This window comes from Felis catus, chromosome D1 (assembly GCF_018350175.1).
Source record: "Felis catus isolate Fca126 chromosome D1, F.catus_Fca126_mat1.0, whole genome shotgun sequence".
Classification (NCBI taxonomy): domain Eukaryota; kingdom Metazoa; phylum Chordata; class Mammalia; order Carnivora; family Felidae; genus Felis; species Felis catus.
In genome coordinates this window covers 13,718,365-13,735,527 of record NC_058377.1, presented here as the reverse complement: position 1 = coordinate 13,735,527, position 17,163 = coordinate 13,718,365, and the positions used below count along the sequence as shown (strand labels likewise).

The window sequence follows — 17,163 nt, the reverse complement described above, 5'->3', positions numbered from 1 at the left end:
TTCCAGTAATCTATTTAATATGTTAAGTAAGGCACCCCCATAGTTAAAATGAAACCACTTTAATTCCTCAGTTGAAGACACTGAGACAAATTCCCTCTTGAAAAAGTCAGCCTGGGCATAGAAGTCTCTGAAAGAAGGTGTGTCCTTCCCAGGGCTGGTGATTCAGACAGCCATGGCTTGGGGCAGGGGCTGCGTATGGGAGAAGCAGAGAAAAGCTCTTTCTGGCAAAGAGGAGCTTAAAAGGTCTAGTGCCTGCTAGTGGCAAGGGAGGGAGGAGCAGCCTGTACCTGGGGGCAGTCTGATGGGAGCCCGGCTTCCAAGAAACACCAGCGCTCTAGGTCCCCACTAACCAGATTCAGAAGTCTTGGTCTGCAGACAGCCCCTGGCTTCAGATGGTTCAACTTTTTAAAGTTTATTTATTTATTTTGAGAGAGAGAGAGAGAGAGAGAAAGAGAGAAGATCCCAGGCAGGCTCTGTGCACAGAGCCTGACACGAGGCTCAAACCCACAAACTGTGATATCGTGACCTGAGCCAAAATCAAGAGTCGGACCCTTAACCAACTGAGCCACCCAGGTGCCTCAAGATGGTTCAACTTCATTATGATGGTGTGCAAGCGGTCCACATTCAGTGGAAACCATACTTTGGATTTTGGTGTTTGATCTTTCCCAGGGCCAGCACTATGCAGTCGGGTCCTGTCTTGTGATGGTGGACAGAAACAGAGCTCCCAGCCAACCACACAGTCTCAAGAGCCAACAGCCGATCCATTGACAACCATTCTGCACCTACACAACCATTGTTTTTCACTTTTAGTACAGTATTCAATCAATTACATGAGCTATTCAACACTATTATAAAATAGGCTTCGTGTTGGATGATGCTGCCCAACTGTAAGCTAATGTAAGTGTTCTGGGCACGTCCCAGGTGGACAAGACTAAGCTATGCTTAATAGCTTAGGTGTATTAAATGCATTTTCAACTTAATGATATTCTCAACTTACGCGTTTATTGGGGCATAACCCCATTGTAAGTCAACGAAGATCTACACATACGAGCATGAAGTGATCCCTAAAGACACAAGCTTCTTTTTTCACTTCATGCTCTGATAGAGTGTCTGCCTTGTTGTTGCTGTTGCCATTAGCTAACATAGATCCTAATGTGTTCAGCAATATGCAGTTCTAGTTAGAGAAGACTTCCTGGAGGAGGGGGCTCCCTAAAGGAATAGAGGCAGAAAGGAAAGGGATGGGTGAGGGGGGACATTTCTGGCCTTTTCAGGGGGAGAAGGAGCTTGCTCTGGGCAGACACTTTAGTGGCCCTGGGCTGCCGGCACCAGAAGCGTTAATGTGGGATGACAGCTTGGCCTGGTGTGGAGGCCTGTGTGCCCCCAGGAAACTCTCCAGGAAATTGCCCTACCCAACAGCTCCAGAATCTACCCCTCTTGCATATTTGGTTGACTTGAAACTTTTTTTTTTTTTAAATCAATGTACTCTCAGAGCCAGATAGGCTATTAAATAAATAAATAAATAGATAGATAGATAGATAGATAGATAGATAAAAGGAGTCCAAGGCAAAAGAAGGAACAGACTATTGCCATGTTCCCTGCATCCTCCTCCCAGCTCCCAGCACTTCCAGTCCTGATCCCGCACCAAATGTGGAAGTCTAACAGATCAGGAAGGATTGCACATGTGAGATTTATAGGAAGAGGGTGACAATTTATGCCAGAAAAGTTTCTATTTGAGATGTCTATGATTTATAAGTTTGTTTTTTAAGAAACAAATGTGGAGACCCTTGTAAATAACAGATTTATATATTAACTTTCTGACACAGCATCCTACCTATGAATGAGTGAACAGCATTAAGTTCCCATTTAGAAAACAAGAGCCTAAACCCACTGGATGGAGGTACCTGATTTATCAAAGCCAGCCTGCTCCATTAATCAGAGTCCGGCTCCGGGATTCGGTGGCCATGTGACTATCCACACTGCTCTGGGGTTTCCTCTTTGGGTGGTATCTCTTGCCTTCATCTTTATTTATTTCCAAAAGAAAAAAGTATTGTAGCCGATTGAACTGACTGATTGATATGCCAGTGCTAAGATTTATGCGGCTGGGCCCAGCTTCCGGGGCTGCCTCTGTATCCCGGCTCCGTTCTGATGGAAGGTTGGCCCCTCACCAAAGATTTGCGTACGCCATGTTCCGTCCTGTTCACCCTCTAAGCGGCCAGAGCCCTGGCGAATTCCTTTCCTCTTTGGATCTTTCCCCCAGAGGAGAGCCCCAGACTAGCCCTCCAAATATTTAACCCCCAGTTAATCCTATAAACGCTGGCTGCGAGAAGCCCAGAGTCCTGGAGAATCAGATCTGTCAAGGGCCTGAGGGAACTCTGCATCTCACCAATAAGGACCGCAGCCCAGAGAGGTGGAGAGGCTGTGCAAAGTCACACAGGAGTCAGAGGCGGAAGTGGGAACAACAGGAAATCTGCATTTGTTGATTCTGCACCCAGCCCTCTTTCTACCACACTGTGCTCCACCGGGAAGCCTTTATTTCAGGACCTACGAAGGAAGCTGAGCTCTGTGCTAGTTTCTCCAGGAGCCTGAGGTCTGGGGAGTTGCCAGCGATCAGGGCCCACCTCCTTCTGCCTCCACCGCGACTCCTGGTGACTGGGGGGTCGACAGCAGGATCACCACTGCAGGAGATGCCGCTTTGAGGGGGGACCCCTCCTCTCTGCAGCTCCTGGTTCTACCCGCCCTTTAGGTCTTGTTCTAGTGCTAGAGTGCTGAGCTAGTGCTAGTTCTTCAGCAAATGATGCTCAGCCCTCTTGTCCTTCCTTATCTGCCCCTTCCCTAATCTGCTGCCGCACTTGTATGTACCCCTCACCGGGCTACTTAATCACAGACTGTCGCACAGAGTATCTGTCCACTATTAAGCACTTAATCATATGCCACCTTGGGATATCTTCTGTACTGTTAGCGTGGCATGCGCTGTGTTCACCAAATAACCTCACGTCAGGCTGCGCCCCCAGACACTCTTGGGCGGGGGCCACGTAACTGGTTCTGACCAATGGACTGGCCAAAGCAGCTGGCACACCTCCTCCACCTCTGTCTGCCCCTGCTGCGGTGGCCTTGGAGACCATGGGCTCCAGCAGGTGCAGCTACAGAATGGGGCAGGGTCGCCTTGTCTGCCTCTGCCTTTGCACGGACAGTCACATTTATTGTGCAAAGGCATAGAGATTGGGGATAGATTTGTTACTGTGGCGTGTCCCTTCCCCTATATCGATAAAGTTAGTTACTGCTGCTAATCTCAGGCCTGCCACTAATTGGCGAATAGTCATTTTCCCACTCCTGGGCCTCAATGTATTCATTTTTAAAAAGAGGCCATTAGACTGTAAGATACAAATAATAACTACTATATATTTTATACCCGCTGTATCCGAGGCAATGTGCTAAGTGGTTTCTAAACATGAATGCACTGACTCTGATAACTCCTCTATGAGATAGATCTCATTATATCCTTAGAATGAGGAATCTGAGTTGTGGGAGTGGGGGGGTGGCAAGGCCGGGGGTGTTAAGCCTTCCAAGGTCACATAACTACTAATGGAATTCGAACACAGGCAACCTGACCCCAGTGTCCCATGTTCTTACTGCTGTGTTTTATGACCACCCCAAATCCATCAGGCACAACCTTCAAAGATATCTCTATTGATTTCTAACTGTCTGCTCGTATGCCTATCTTCCAAATCAAAGTGTAAGTCATTTGAGAATAGGAGGGATGGGACGCTGGTGCCCATAAACTTCCCCTTCTCCCGGGCTCCAGAGCCTAGGACAGGGTGAGCATAGAGTAGATGTTTCATTAATCCTGCTTGAATTAAATGGTACAACTCTGAAGTCAAGTCAGATAAATGTACCTCCTGTTTGGCCAATCTGACTCAAACAGTGTGAGTGCATGAGTCCTAAGACAACGAAAACCCACAGCCACTCAGCCTGATGATTTGATATGTGTCCTTCATTCCTTTGGCAAACGGGCACCATGCAAGCTGCTGGAAAAAAAGTCCCCTGCAAGGCACAGCCTCTGCTCCGGGGAAATTATGGTCCCGCCAGTGAGGGAGCTTCAAGACACTAAGGTGAAGGGTACAGAGGATGACTGTTACCCAAGTTCTGTGCAGGAGTATTGCTGTATACAACTAGTTGTGTGCTAGCGAATGTTGAGCAACTTGTCCTCTGGGGGGAAAAGGCTGCTCCTCATTGGCAGTGTTTGCCAATTTCCGTGGTGTAAATACTTGTCCCGTGGCTGACCACAAACTACCAACGTGATATCACGGAACCCTGAGTTGGAAGAGAGACGTGTGCATGGTGGGCTCTGAGAAGCCCGTGGGAACACACTGTAGCACCCACTGCATACAGCACACGATGGGTTGTTCCTCACCTCTGCCTTGAGACACCTATCAGAGAACCCCTGGAATACAGATGAGCTCTAGGAACAGTCTCAGGGCTGAGGGATATTGGACACTAAGGGATACATGAAATGTCCTTAGGTTTTTGAAGGCAGAGAGAGAGAACAGATTCTCATCTGTCTAGGCCGGTTTATGTCCAGGCCTGCCTGCAGGCACAGGGATGGACCAGGTGACCTCCAAATGTCACACTCAGCCTAAGGATTCTGTGATGCAGGCAGAATTTGCTCCTAGCTTTCGTCTGCCACAAGGGACGTGTCAGGCTTTCTGTGGACCGGAGTCAACAGTACCAGTGCACCCAGTAGAATGCCATCAGCAAACATCCTCTGCAAAGTTGCTGACCTAGTATTGAACAGGTTAATTGCGGCCAGTGGGAGGCTCAGCCGCCAGGAGGATTTCTAAGACTCCAGAGTCCACAGCTCTGGAGAATGCGGACGTACAAATGGCAGCTTCTAGCTCTTTAGGAGGGCAAATGGGCCTGCCAGTGATGGGGCCCTCTCCAAGGGTGCTCGGACCCTGGGAGCCCCTCCCCACCAGTCCAGCCCTGGCTCCCTCGCCCTGCATGGTTGCCCCCGCCCAGCCCTGGCTTCCCTGTCTGGCACACCGTCCCTTCCTGCATATTCATCATTCTCGGGGCTCACGGCCATGGTCTGGAGCCTCTCATGGGAGTTTGCAGATAATGTCACGGGCTCCTGGAACCTCACAGGGAGGGCAAGGAGTAGCCTGCCAAGGAGGGAGGGTGTGCATGGGATCTATTCATTTCCCATACACAGGAAGCTTCGGAGAGAAGGCAGACAAACTGTCTCCGAGACTAGCTCCCTCTCCCAGGGACCACTTCCCCTACCGGGACAGGCAGGCTGCCAAGGAAGGGCTCTGGTGAGGCCTGCATCTGAAGACTGAGCCTATTTCTAGAAACAATCTAGAAGGGCCCAGGGTCTACTCCCATTTCTAAGGCGTACAGCTCCTATATTCAGGGCTAATCGTTCCGAGGTATCCGAGAAGCAAAGAGGTGGGCTAATTTTCCTCGGGTCCAACCTCAGGCACAGGATAAAGAACAGAACCCTGTGAGACTGCTTGGCAAGCATCATCACTGCACCGGGCAGATGGAGAATGAGACGCTCAAGTTCACTGGCAAGTTACTCGTGAAGGCAGATTTGGGAATCAGGCACCCGATCCTTGGTTCACTGCTTACACAGGCCCCAGTAAGTAATACAAATGATGATCCACCAGAAGCTCAGTCTTTTCATGGAAGAGCCTGTGGATGAATTCAGTAGCAGAGGAAAGGTAGTCTCAGCAGTTGTCTGGCCTCCCCTCTGATTCTCCTCCCCACCCCCCCATTAAAATTAGCACACCACAGAGTCAACCTGGCTTTCTAAGGGCCACTTGCTTTTCCCCTAACCCCCTTTCCCCTGCCTGACCTCTCCATCTCTTCCAGACACCTTAGTTCTACTGTGTACTTGTCCACCTGTCATTGGTCGATCCATCCATCCATTCTTCCTTCGCCTATCCATAAACCCACACATTTACTTAACTATTATATATTGAAAACTTATTGTGTACCAGGAACTCTGTTGGGAAGTCAGGACACTTTACTTCTAGCTGTGTAGCCTTGAACACATTGCTTAACCACCCAAAGCCTTGGTTTCCCTATCTGTAAAATGGGAATAATAAAACTCTGTATTTAGGGTTTGCTGAATAGTAAATAAAATACATATGCATATAAAACAGTACAGCACTTGAAGATTACCAGGTACTCAGTAGCCTATCCTTACATGCTATGGAAGAGAACAAGGTCAATGTGATGGGGATCTTGACCTTAGGGAGCCTGGAGTCAAACTCCCATCTGATTGTCCGGCAGATCTCCGGACAATCCTCTTCTGTCTTCCTCCTGTCTTCCTTCCCCTATTCCCTTGGCTGTGGTGACTTTCTAAATGTCAGATCTTCAAAGAACTCCTTTCTGAACCCTCCCAATTTGGTCCCCATAACATTTTCTCCTTCTGTAGTGTCATTCCCCTCAAACTCTCTGTTACCTAGGACCTTATCTCATCACCGTGTGCCTGTTTATAAACCCTTTGATGGCCAGAACTGTGATGATGTTCTGTGTTCTATATCCCCACAATGCCCAGCACAGTCACCTGTACAGAAATACTTGCTAATTCAACCAAGCTGCTGCCCCCACCAGCCCTATTCCCGCTCAATCTCGTTTCCAATGTCAAGGTTGTTGATTTTATTACCAGGAAATTATCTGCATATTCCTACCTGCTTTGCTTACCCTGCTTTATATCTCAGATTTAGAGGTAAGTTAGACTTTAGACTGGCTTTTAAATATCCCCAGCTGATTCTACTACTGCAGCTGATGCCTGTAACATTTATTTATAACTTTGCAAAATTGGCCAGTGGTTAAGATATATAAACCCGAAGGGGACTCGTGCATTTCCAATACATTAAGGTACATTTAAAACATGCTGTGTCTTACCAGGGGCTTTAAGATACACATTACCGCGGGAGCTAGAAGGACGGGAGCAGAGTAATTGGCTAATGAGAATTCTGAACAGTGACTGGAAATATGGCAGAACTGCCCTTTGAGAACTGTGCTCACACCTATTAATGAACTTTATCCACGGCTCTAAAATACAGCTCTGTGTTTCAAACACAAGCCCAGGAGGCTCTGCGGCTCGGATGCTGTTGCGTTAATTCACACCTAGTTATGGTGACTGGCACCAGCCTTCAACACTGGTCAGAAGAAAACGCTGCGAAGTCCTAGGATAATTACTAAGTCTGGATTTATTTTATACCAGGTGCCAGGTGTTGATATGGAAGGACATGTTTTTCTAACTCTAAGTATGTGCGGTACTAGGAAGGGGGGAGGGATGAGTATGCTCGCATGTTCCCAGTCATGTGGGGACCATGGGACTGCATACATATACATATCCTGCCATGTAGGAAGGACTATGACATAGCCAATAGAGGAATGACGTGGGAGATCCAGTGACTTTCAGTCTTGGACAGGAGTCTGGATTCCAGGTAGGGTCTCCCATGGTTCATGGCCCTGCAGTGAATATTGACCCGGTTGAGGAATAGTTCAAGTCTAAGCCAGCAGAGACTGTAGGGTTGGTGAACTGTTGGCTTTGTGTCCAAGACAACAGCCATTCTTTTCATAATGGGAGAGGGAAAAATATAGCTTCCCACTGAGCCTGTGTATGATGTTTATCTTGAGTAGGAATGTCGAGGTTGATTGCCAAGAGGCAACTGCCTTCTTTGGAGCTGTTTATTTAGCTTGCAATGACTTTTGAAAATGCCCTCCTACCATCTTTAAATACTCTCCTCCATGGGTGGGCTCCCAACAGCCACGTTTGTACATCTGCCCAGCACTTTGGTCACAGATTGACGGACTGGGGAGGGTAGTCAGGCCAATTTGCTCAACCGATTTCCCTTGTTGTAACTCTGACCCTTCTGCTGACGACTCCCAAATCTGTATCTCCAACCCATCTCTTTCCCTCCAAGTTCAGACCTGTATGGCCAGCGGTCCACTGGACAGAGATCTGCCTGAATGCCCCACAAACCACTCAGGCAACAATGTCAAACATATCTTACCCTTTTCCATTCGTTCCTAGATCCAGACACCCAATTCTTCTGACTTTACCTCCCAAACACTTTTTAACTCATCCCCTCCTTTTCCAACTCTGGTTTAGGCTCTTGGCCTGAACTCCTCCTGGCTGACCCCCCTGCCTCCTGCCTGGAATCCCTCGAAGCTGTCTTCCACACGGATTGAAGTACAATCTGATCTGAAATACACAGTGGCTTCTCCCTAAGAGTTTGTAACCTGAGAATTAGAATGCATTCCCCTCCTCAGTGTCTCCCTAGCATTTACAACCCCGCTTTCAGGCTGTAGCCCACTTCTCCATCTCCATTCCCTGCTTTGTGACTGGCATTCCGGTAACCTGGGACCACCTGTATTTCCATGAAGCTCTAGGCCTTCCAGACTCTGTGTCCCTGTCCTCTCTTCTCCCCTTCCATATTTGATGAATTCCATCTCAGCCTTTAAGACCTCTCTCAGCGATGACTTCCTGGAAGGCTTGTATGACTCCCAGTCCCCCGAGGCTGGTTAGGGCCCCCTTTTCTATGCTCCTGTGACAACTTGGCCGTATTTCTATCACTGCACTACACACATTGTAATATAATGCTTTTTTTTTAGGCTTGTCTGACCCAATAGACTGTCAGTAACTTGGGAATAGAGACAGCATATATTTCTTTCCTCTTAGTGTCCTCAACCCTTGATAAATATTTTAGAGTGAGTATATGAATAAGTGAATGAATGATGTGGATGCATGTCAAGGATTGTGCCATAGGTGTAAGAGGGGAGAAGGAGTGTATGTCAATGAGCCATTGTGCTCCCTGAATCTTGACTTGTATGCTTGAAAGAATAAGGAGGAGACGATGTTCTTGAAACTCACTCTCTCTGACAATCCTGACCATGTAAGCCTATAAGGAATAGTCATTCTGGGCATGGTGCTCATCAGGTAGGGAGTTTCCTGTCTATGTCATGCTGCAGGGAGCCAGGAAAGTGGAAGCAGGAGTAGTCCAGGAATAAGAGAACACCAGTTCTGCTGTTCATTCTGCCATGTGCCCCTTGACAACTTAATTGACCCCTCTGAGTCTCGATCTCCTCATTTGAAAGTAGAGTAATAACTCCTGCCACTCAGGATCGTTTTGATGATTGAGCTGATGGGTATGAAACCCTCAGAACAGTACTCGGTAAATATTCAACAGATGGCACATTATGAATTTAGTGTGACATCAACTTTAAAAATCACTGACTCTTGGGGTGCCTGGGTGGCTCTGTCAGGAAAGCGTCTGACTCTTGATTTTGGCTCAGGTCATGATCTCACCATTCATGAGTTTGAGCTCTGCTTCAGGCTCTGTGCTGATAGCACGAAGCCTGCCTGGGATTCTCTCTCTCTCCCTCGTTCTCTGCCCCTCCCTGACTCGTTCACTCTCTCCCTTTCTCTCTCTCTCCCAAAAGTAAATAAACTTTAAAAATTGTTTTTTAGTCGAAAAAAAAATCACCAGCTCTTCCGTCCATTACCTGCATGCCATTAGATCAGGGTTTCTCCAGTTCCAGGCTGTCAATACTTTTGGCCAGATAATTGTCTTGGGGGGCTGTCTTGTGCATTACAAGATGTTTAACAGCATCTCTGGCCTCTACCCACTAGATGCCAGTAGCACGGCATCTCCCCTGCCACCCAGGAGTTAAAATATCTCAGAACATTTCCACATATTCCCTGGGGGGCAGAACCACCTTTTCTTAAGAAACACCGCTCTAAAGAGGGAAGTGACCTCTGTTGCTCTGACTTTTTCATCTGTAAAATGGGGAGTATTTTCATGACACTTGAAAGTGTTACTTGAATCAGGTGTGATAATGGTTCTGCAATTGTTTTGAAAACTTCAAAGTGCTTTTCAAATATAAAATAAGTGTTTTGACAGATATCATCAACTTGAGTACTTAAAGAAAAGCCAGCATATCCTCAAGCTACCAACCCTCCCCCAAGTTGCCCAAGAACCTCTGTGAAATGGAGTCCCCTGGGGCCAATTCTGTCCCCAGATGTTGAGTGGAGGACTGGAAGGTGAGCTCTCTCCACCAGCCTGTCATGTTGGTAGCTCAAGACTAGTCTAACCCAGCCCTGTGGGCGTGAGGTCACAATGGGACCTGCGCTGAGCTGCAAGGTAATATTCTAGAATTCTCCCTAAAACTCAGGTGGCTATTGAGCCTGGTAGATTTGGAGGTCTGACCATTTCTTGCTGCCTATAGACAAGTTTCCATATCCAACACTGCCACTGCTACTGCTTAAAGTTTGCACTGGCAATAAAAGTGAGGGATAATTTTAACCCCAACTAAGTTAAGATGACATGAAGAGGACCACAAGCAGCCAAAACCTCATGGGGTGTAACAAGGATCTGATGAGTTCAATGTTCAAGTCCTATTGCCACAGTGGGCACTGGTGAGATTTTTTTCTGGCCGGAAGTTTGTGAACCTAGAATGTGGGTTGGAAGAGAATAGAGCGAATATTTGGCACAAATGATGCTCCAAAATTTACCTTTTATCTCCCCTTTTCTCAAAGCTTATCCCTAAAGAGATATTGGAAAACAGAGACAATTAGACAAGTACCCTGAGTGATGTCACATCGTAAACCACCTTCCAAAGGGCTCCTGCCCTAACAGTGATCTCTCTTCATTTCTCAGATGCCGGTCCTCATTCCCAGCGTACATTGCCAGGCAAGTGTAGCTCCTGGCCCATTCCAGAAACCCAGCAGTTTGGGGTCAAGCCCAGATCACTAGCTCTGGTTGCCCTTGATCCCTGGGATATTCCTGCCTTATGCTTCTGGCATCCCTCCCTTCAGATAGACTTTGCACAGGACCATGGGTACACCTTGAGATTGTCCCCACTCTAGACCTTAGAGGGTGTGGGGTCTCTATCTATCCCTTCTTCTTCAGAAGGCCCTGGACTCTCATAAAGCTTCGTCCAGCCCCTCTAAAGGGACCAGAATATGCAGTCTGTGGGACAGTCAGCCTTTCTCAACCCACAGAAAGATGTGACATACGCTCCTTGAACAATTTTTTTGTTTTGTTTTATATTGTTGCCTAATGAAGAGGAATCATGCAAATAATTCCACCTGTAATAAAAATCTGCTCCCTGTGACTTTATGGATTAGTAAACTTCGAAGCAGCTCACATAATTTTTAAACTCTTTCCTCCTATAAGGGGGGTATCACAGTTAGCTCGAGGATGGGCGTCATTAAGCACGGAAGGAAGGGCTCTTGGCCAAGCAGACAACCTCCTTGGGCCTCAGTTTCCCCGTCCATAAAGTAAGGAGAACAATCCCAAGGCTGTTGTTCACCGTGGCGGGCAGGGAGGATAGAAGGAAGGTGGCCCAATTGAGTAGAACCAGGAAAATGTCTGCCATAAAGCAAGGCCACCTGGCCTATAAAAGCATTCTGGAGGGCTCTGGGTGCAGATGCAAAGAAAGGAAACTGCGAGACAGGGAATTGGTAGCAACAACTCCAGGTAACTCGGCTTTTTAATTAGAGAAGCCTTCAGCCGGCAGCAGAATTGCTTCCGCCCCGCAAACCAGAGACCTGAATCGCAGCAGTGCAATATCCAGCGTTTGCACTTGGTAGTAACAGGGGTACAGTAAGGCCTCCCTGCTCCGTGCCGCATCATCCATTAGAAAACAAAAAAGGTACAGTGAGTGCCACTGAGCTCCTCCATTAATTGCTAAGTAAGGGGAAAAAAAGAGAAGAATAAAGTGCTTTTACCTGCTCGGCTGGATAATTAAAAGCTGCCTGAAGCACTGCTAACCTTTTTCATTATGGCAGTGTTCATTATAAAGCCAGAAAGAATTAACTACACTGCATTATCAGATATCGAAAAATATTAATAGCAAAAGTGAGAAAGGGAAAGGAGGAATTTTGGGCGAGTTAATTAAACCACACGTCCTCAATGACTTATTAAGTGACTGGTCGAGCTTCCTGGAGCTCGGTGAGTCCCAGAGAGCATGCGATGTGTTTCTACTCCTCAGGAAATGAGTTTCCAGCCCCGTGGACTTGTATTATTTTTCCTTCCTCTATTGCAAAATTCTTGTTTCTGTCTCTCTTCGCAAATACTGCCGAGTGAGTCAAGTCCTGGATGGGGAACATCTTAGCGCCAATAGAGTGGGAGCTGGTTGAGAGCCCTTGAAGGCCACTGCTGTGGGGACCACTGTGGGAACGAGACCACTGTGTTGTTCAGCAAAAGCCTTACAGTTCTTCTGTAACGGAGCAGGTGAGAACATCTTATAATGAGGTCCCTTTGCTGCTTCTGTAACCCAAGCCCGTGAATGAATCCAAGAAGGGCTCGCCTTGCCTATCAAATTCCCTTCTACAGGGTCTGGTACTACAGCCTGGCACAGGGCATTGAGGGGGGATGTGCCCTTGGGGCCTCAAGAGCTGTTTGGAGTAAGTTATCCACGCTCCATCCGTAGAGCAGAACACGGTCAGAGCCCAGCTGCAGCAGGAAGGCCAGCTGAGCGAGGACTGTCATACTCGCAAATCTTTGGTGAATTAAGATGACATCCTCTGCAATACTCTTAAGTGCTTAGTCCAAAAAGGCACACGTACGGCACTGTCCTACATGGCATAACAGGATGGGGGTGAAGATAGTAACGGGGGAGAGTGGGGGGGGAGACAAGGAACATCTTCCATGGTGGAAGGAACCAGGGAGGGAATGAAAGCATTTTCATTTAGCAAAAAGCAAAATTGATGATGAAGAAAATGTAATATTGATTTCTTTCTTCTTCCTGCTGGCACTGAAACTTTAAATGAAGTCATAGAGCGACGGAGACTCCCGCTTTGATTGGTTGTACTTTGACCTAATCTCATTTTAAGAGTCTAGTTTGCATGATTGTTGGTGACACGCAAGAGGTTTCTCTTTAAGCAGGGTAAGGTTATCGTTCCTCCAACATGACATTATGACAATCATACGCTGTTCTGGGGAGCTCCGAGCCTGTCCTTGCTGATGGGTTTCTTCCCTAGGTGGTATGCTGGCCCCCATGGCAGCTTTTCTCAGAAACTCAATGAGCACTTGCCCAAAGAAGAGCTTTCCAGAAAATGGGTGTAAGTGATGGTTTATCCAGCTGCAGCCTACATGGAGGTAGTGGGGACAGGAAAGCTTTGGCTAGTATGTGAATGAATGTCAAAATAGCAATAGGGGCAGAGTCAGGAGGTTGAGCAGAATGGATGAAGTCATTGAAATGGACCCAGTGGTCACGTGTCTTCCTGACCATGATTAAAAGCCATGTTTGCACAGGTACCTTCTTGCATTTTGTCAGCCTGCACAGAAGTATGTGGAGCGGCCTATGGGGGCTTGGCTGTCCCGGCAGCAGGACCTTCTCCCTGTTAAGTGAGCTTTGCATGTAAAACATTTAGAACAGTGCCTGGCACTTAGTAAGCACTCAATAAATGTTATTGATTCTTCAGCATCCTGCATCTTTATCTGGAACTTTTCATGAGCTTCCTTTATCTTGAAATGCCTTGAAAGGAGAAATCTAGAGATAACATAGAAAAGGGTATGAACATCGAATTTTGAACAACTCTTTAGAGGTGGATTGCCCCCTGGAATGGCAATGGCATGCCCACCCCCCCTCCCCGCCCAGCCCCGTGATTGGAAAAAATTGTAACTTTCTGGTTTTTCACCCTGTCCTTCTGGGGGTGCTGTGTGGGGTAGGGAGAGATTAGAATCAGTCTTTTACGAATTCCCAGATTTGAGACCAAAATTGAAGTGGGCCACCCATGACCTCCAGCATTCAAGCCTCGAGTGTTTGCTGACCACTCTGCCTCTCTCTTCAGAATGCACTTAAAGGGTGGGCTTCTTTGGCCAGGAGGAATACCTCTGCTTGGGACCATATAAGATATATAAGAAGGGGTGCCTGGGTGGCTCAGTCGGTTGGGCGTCCCACTTCAGCTCAGGTCATGATCTCACAGCTTGTGAGTTCGAGCCCCGCATCGGGCTCTGTGCTGACAGCCCAGAGCCAGAGCCTGCTTCAGATTCTGTGTCTCCCTCTCTCTCTGCCCCTCCCCCACTCACACTCTGTCTCTCTTTCCTTCAAAAATAAATAAACATTTAAAAAAATTTTTTAAAGAAATATAAGAAAATCCTTTGGACCTTGGTGACTGGGAGCTTGGAGAGAAGGAAGAAAGAGGTTGCCCTTGGGTCCTTTTGCATTAGGCCAGGCTTCCAAATATATCACACACATTCCCACCTCTTTCTCTTGGCTCAGCCTGCAACACTTCACTCATCCCTCCCAGTATTCTTCCTCCATGGACCATCTTCCAGGTCTCCCGTGTGAGGTCCACTACCCCAGGTCTTCTTCAAGCAGATCCAGTCCTGGTGACTCCTCTTAGCTTCCATAGTGTTATCTGAACTTCTCATGTTCACCAGCCTGGAATGTTTGGCCTATCAGTTTCTCCATTCTAGAGAGTCTGATGGCATCGTGCTCTCAATCTCTTTTCTGTTCTGTGGGACTCTGGAATGAATGGTCGTTCAAAGTGCCCCTCTTGTTGGGTCCACAGAGCTCCATTGGTTTTTGGTTCGTGTCTGTATTATAGTAAGTATTTTATAGCATTTCAGTGAGATGCCTGTGTTATTGTCCATTCTATTTGGGAGCACTTGGAGGGAAAGCATCATTTATTTATGTTTATATATTTATCATGCCTGGAACAAGCACACTCGGTAGGTGTTTGTTGGGTCAAAATGAATTGAATTGAATAGCACTTATTCTATATCTACCACAGGCTCTAATTTGGCTCTGGGCAAAGGATGGGCACACACCAAATATTTGCTGAGCCTGAATTAACCCCCTTGGCTGTCTCAGCCCCCTCAGCCTCTCCACACTGTGTGATGTTTTATGGCTGTATAGTAAAGAGTTGGTACATGGCTTTCTGGGTCCCCCTGAACTTGCTCGTCTTAAACCTCTGCAGCCACAAACAGACAGATCTAGACGGCCAATACCCTCCATTTTCCTTTTTATCTCTGTAACTTAATTTATCTCTGTATCCTAGAAAACCACATAACTATTTAGAAAAAAACTACAGATATGTTTTGAAACCCTAGGTTTCCAGGCTATTCCATATAAGGGACTTTTTCTCAAATGCCTCATAATCCATGTGAAACATGGAAGTAATCCATTTATGCCCCCTTCTAAGCACTGTAGTGTCTGCCACTTAATTTGTGACTTCAGACAAGTAATAACCTCTCTGGGGCTACATCAGTCCGTCTCCAAGGCCCCTTCCTGCTCTAACATCTGTGCTTCTGACGCCTTTTGGAAGGCCCATTGATTAGCTAACTTAGCCATTTTTTTTTAATGTGTGTTTATTTTTGAGAGAGAGAGACAAAGAACAAGCAGGGGACAGGCAAAGAAAAAGGGAGACACAGAATCCGAAGCAGGCTCCAGGCTCTGAGCTGTCAGCACAGAGCTTCATGTGGGGCTTGAACCCACAAACCGTGAGATCGTGACCTGAGTCAAAGTCGGACGTTCAACCGACTGAGCCACTCAGACACCATTTCTAACCCCTTCTCTCTTGCCCTCTTCCTGCTATTCATGATTTTTTTTTTTTTTTTAAAAAGGACATATACTTACTTCCTTATGGGTCCTCATACAATCTGAGTAGCCATGGGACCAATTTTGGACAGGGGTTTCTGGGGAAAAAAAAAATTGCTTTCCAAGGGAAAATGGAGAGATACAGCTTATGAAGCCCCTTCTTTCTTCCTGTCTTGAGTGAGAAGCTGCTAGCCATTCCATGGTAATGAGGGGGTGAGTGTGAGGGCAGAAAACCAACACGTCAAGGATAGTGGAGTGCCCAACACCTTGGTGACAGCACAGAGCAGTGGATCAGCCCAGCAAAGGAATTATTAATGCCTTCATGAGTCTAAACTACTATTAGACGAGAGTTTTGTTGAAATTTTTGCTGAAAAAGATGTTGTCATGAGCATCCCTGACATACACCTTTCTAATTTCCAGGCGAGAGGATTCTTCAGGTCAATTACTTCGTTTCCTTGGGTCTTCCCCATGAGTGTTACTCCACCTTGACCAAACTCACAGGCCCGCCTGCACACATGTGCACGTGCACACGATTTGTAGCATGCTTTGTGTTGCACAAGTTTCCATGTGCATTACCACATTCGATCCTTCTATCCTGTGAGGGATGTCCTATCATCCTCCTCCCCTGTTTATACACGAGGAAACTTAAAACAGTCCCCCACGGTCTCACTGACTCCAAATACAACACGTTCACGCAACTCACCGACAACCCAGGTCAAAGTTCCACACCCCACTTCTTCCACAGAGGAAGCTGTTGGCCTTATCCTGCCACCACCCTGGGGCACAGGCCCAGAGTGAGTCTTCAGAACCTTGGAGGACTCGCCAAGGCCCACACAACTCCGTAAGGAGAACCGTGTCAGAGAGGGTGCCTCCCCACCCCTGGAGCTCAGCAGCCCTCAAGGGGGAGGCAGCAGAGACTGTCCCCCAGCTGGGGCAGGAACACAAGTAATTAATAGGTGATCATGGAGCTGGACAAATGCAGACTGACAGCAGGCTTACCTATCTTATAGCCTGCGCCTTGGCTAACATTAGTTCTACAGCTAAACCCGGGCTTTGTTGACATGTTGTTCCCTTTCATTAATAAATAACTGCCCGAAACAATTACACTTCAGGAAACTAACCTTATTTTTCTCTTTCCCTCTGAAAGGTACCAAAAATTAAAAGCAAAGATGCTTAAATCAGCTGGAGCGCTCCTGGGCGGGTGTTCCTAAGTGCAATCTGCTTAATGGGAAAGACCTTTCGGGGGAAGGGCAGTCACTCTGCAGCTCCCCCGGAGGGGCCACGGCAGGTAGAGATAGAATACACGGTTTCTCCATGAGGGCCTGGCCCTCTGCTTATCTCAGGATCCCACTGTCCAACGGACTTAATTTACCTCTCCAGTCTAGCTCTTCCTGGAGCTGCAGGCACGTGTCAATCTTCTTTTTTTTTTTTTAAACCAATATAATATCATGAAAAGATCGTGACACTTTAAAATCAAGCAGTCCCAAGTTTGAGTCTGAATGCTGCCGCTTATTAACTGTCTGTTTTGCACCACTTATCTGACTGTTCTGATTATTTGTTTGTTGTTGCATAGCAAAATACTCCAAAACCTAGAGG

At 47.1% G+C, this 17,163-nt stretch overlaps 4 long non-coding RNA genes across 4 annotated transcripts in view; 2 read left to right on the top strand and 2 right to left on the bottom strand.

Moving 5' to 3' along the window:
- The window catches only part of LOC123380345, a 111,220-nt gene that overhangs the window by 64,795 nt on the left and 29,262 nt on the right, over window positions 1–17,163 (top strand). The window lies entirely within an intron of this gene.
- Window positions 1,781–9,656, bottom strand: LOC123380342. The gene is made up of 2 exons (XR_006585952.1): window positions 9,523–9,656; window positions 1,781–5,691 (listed from the first exon to the last, which is right to left on the bottom strand). It is a non-coding gene; the product is annotated as an uncharacterized LOC123380342 (long non-coding RNA).
- LOC123380343 lies at window positions 10,294–12,610 on the top strand. Its single transcript, XR_006585953.1, has 3 exons — window positions 10,294–10,435; window positions 10,556–12,254; window positions 12,357–12,610. It is a non-coding gene; the product is annotated as an uncharacterized LOC123380343 (long non-coding RNA).
- On the bottom strand, window positions 11,480–17,122 carry LOC123380346. Its single transcript, XR_006585956.1, has 2 exons — window positions 15,607–17,122; window positions 11,480–13,515 (listed from the first exon to the last, which is right to left on the bottom strand). It is a non-coding gene; the product is annotated as an uncharacterized LOC123380346 (long non-coding RNA).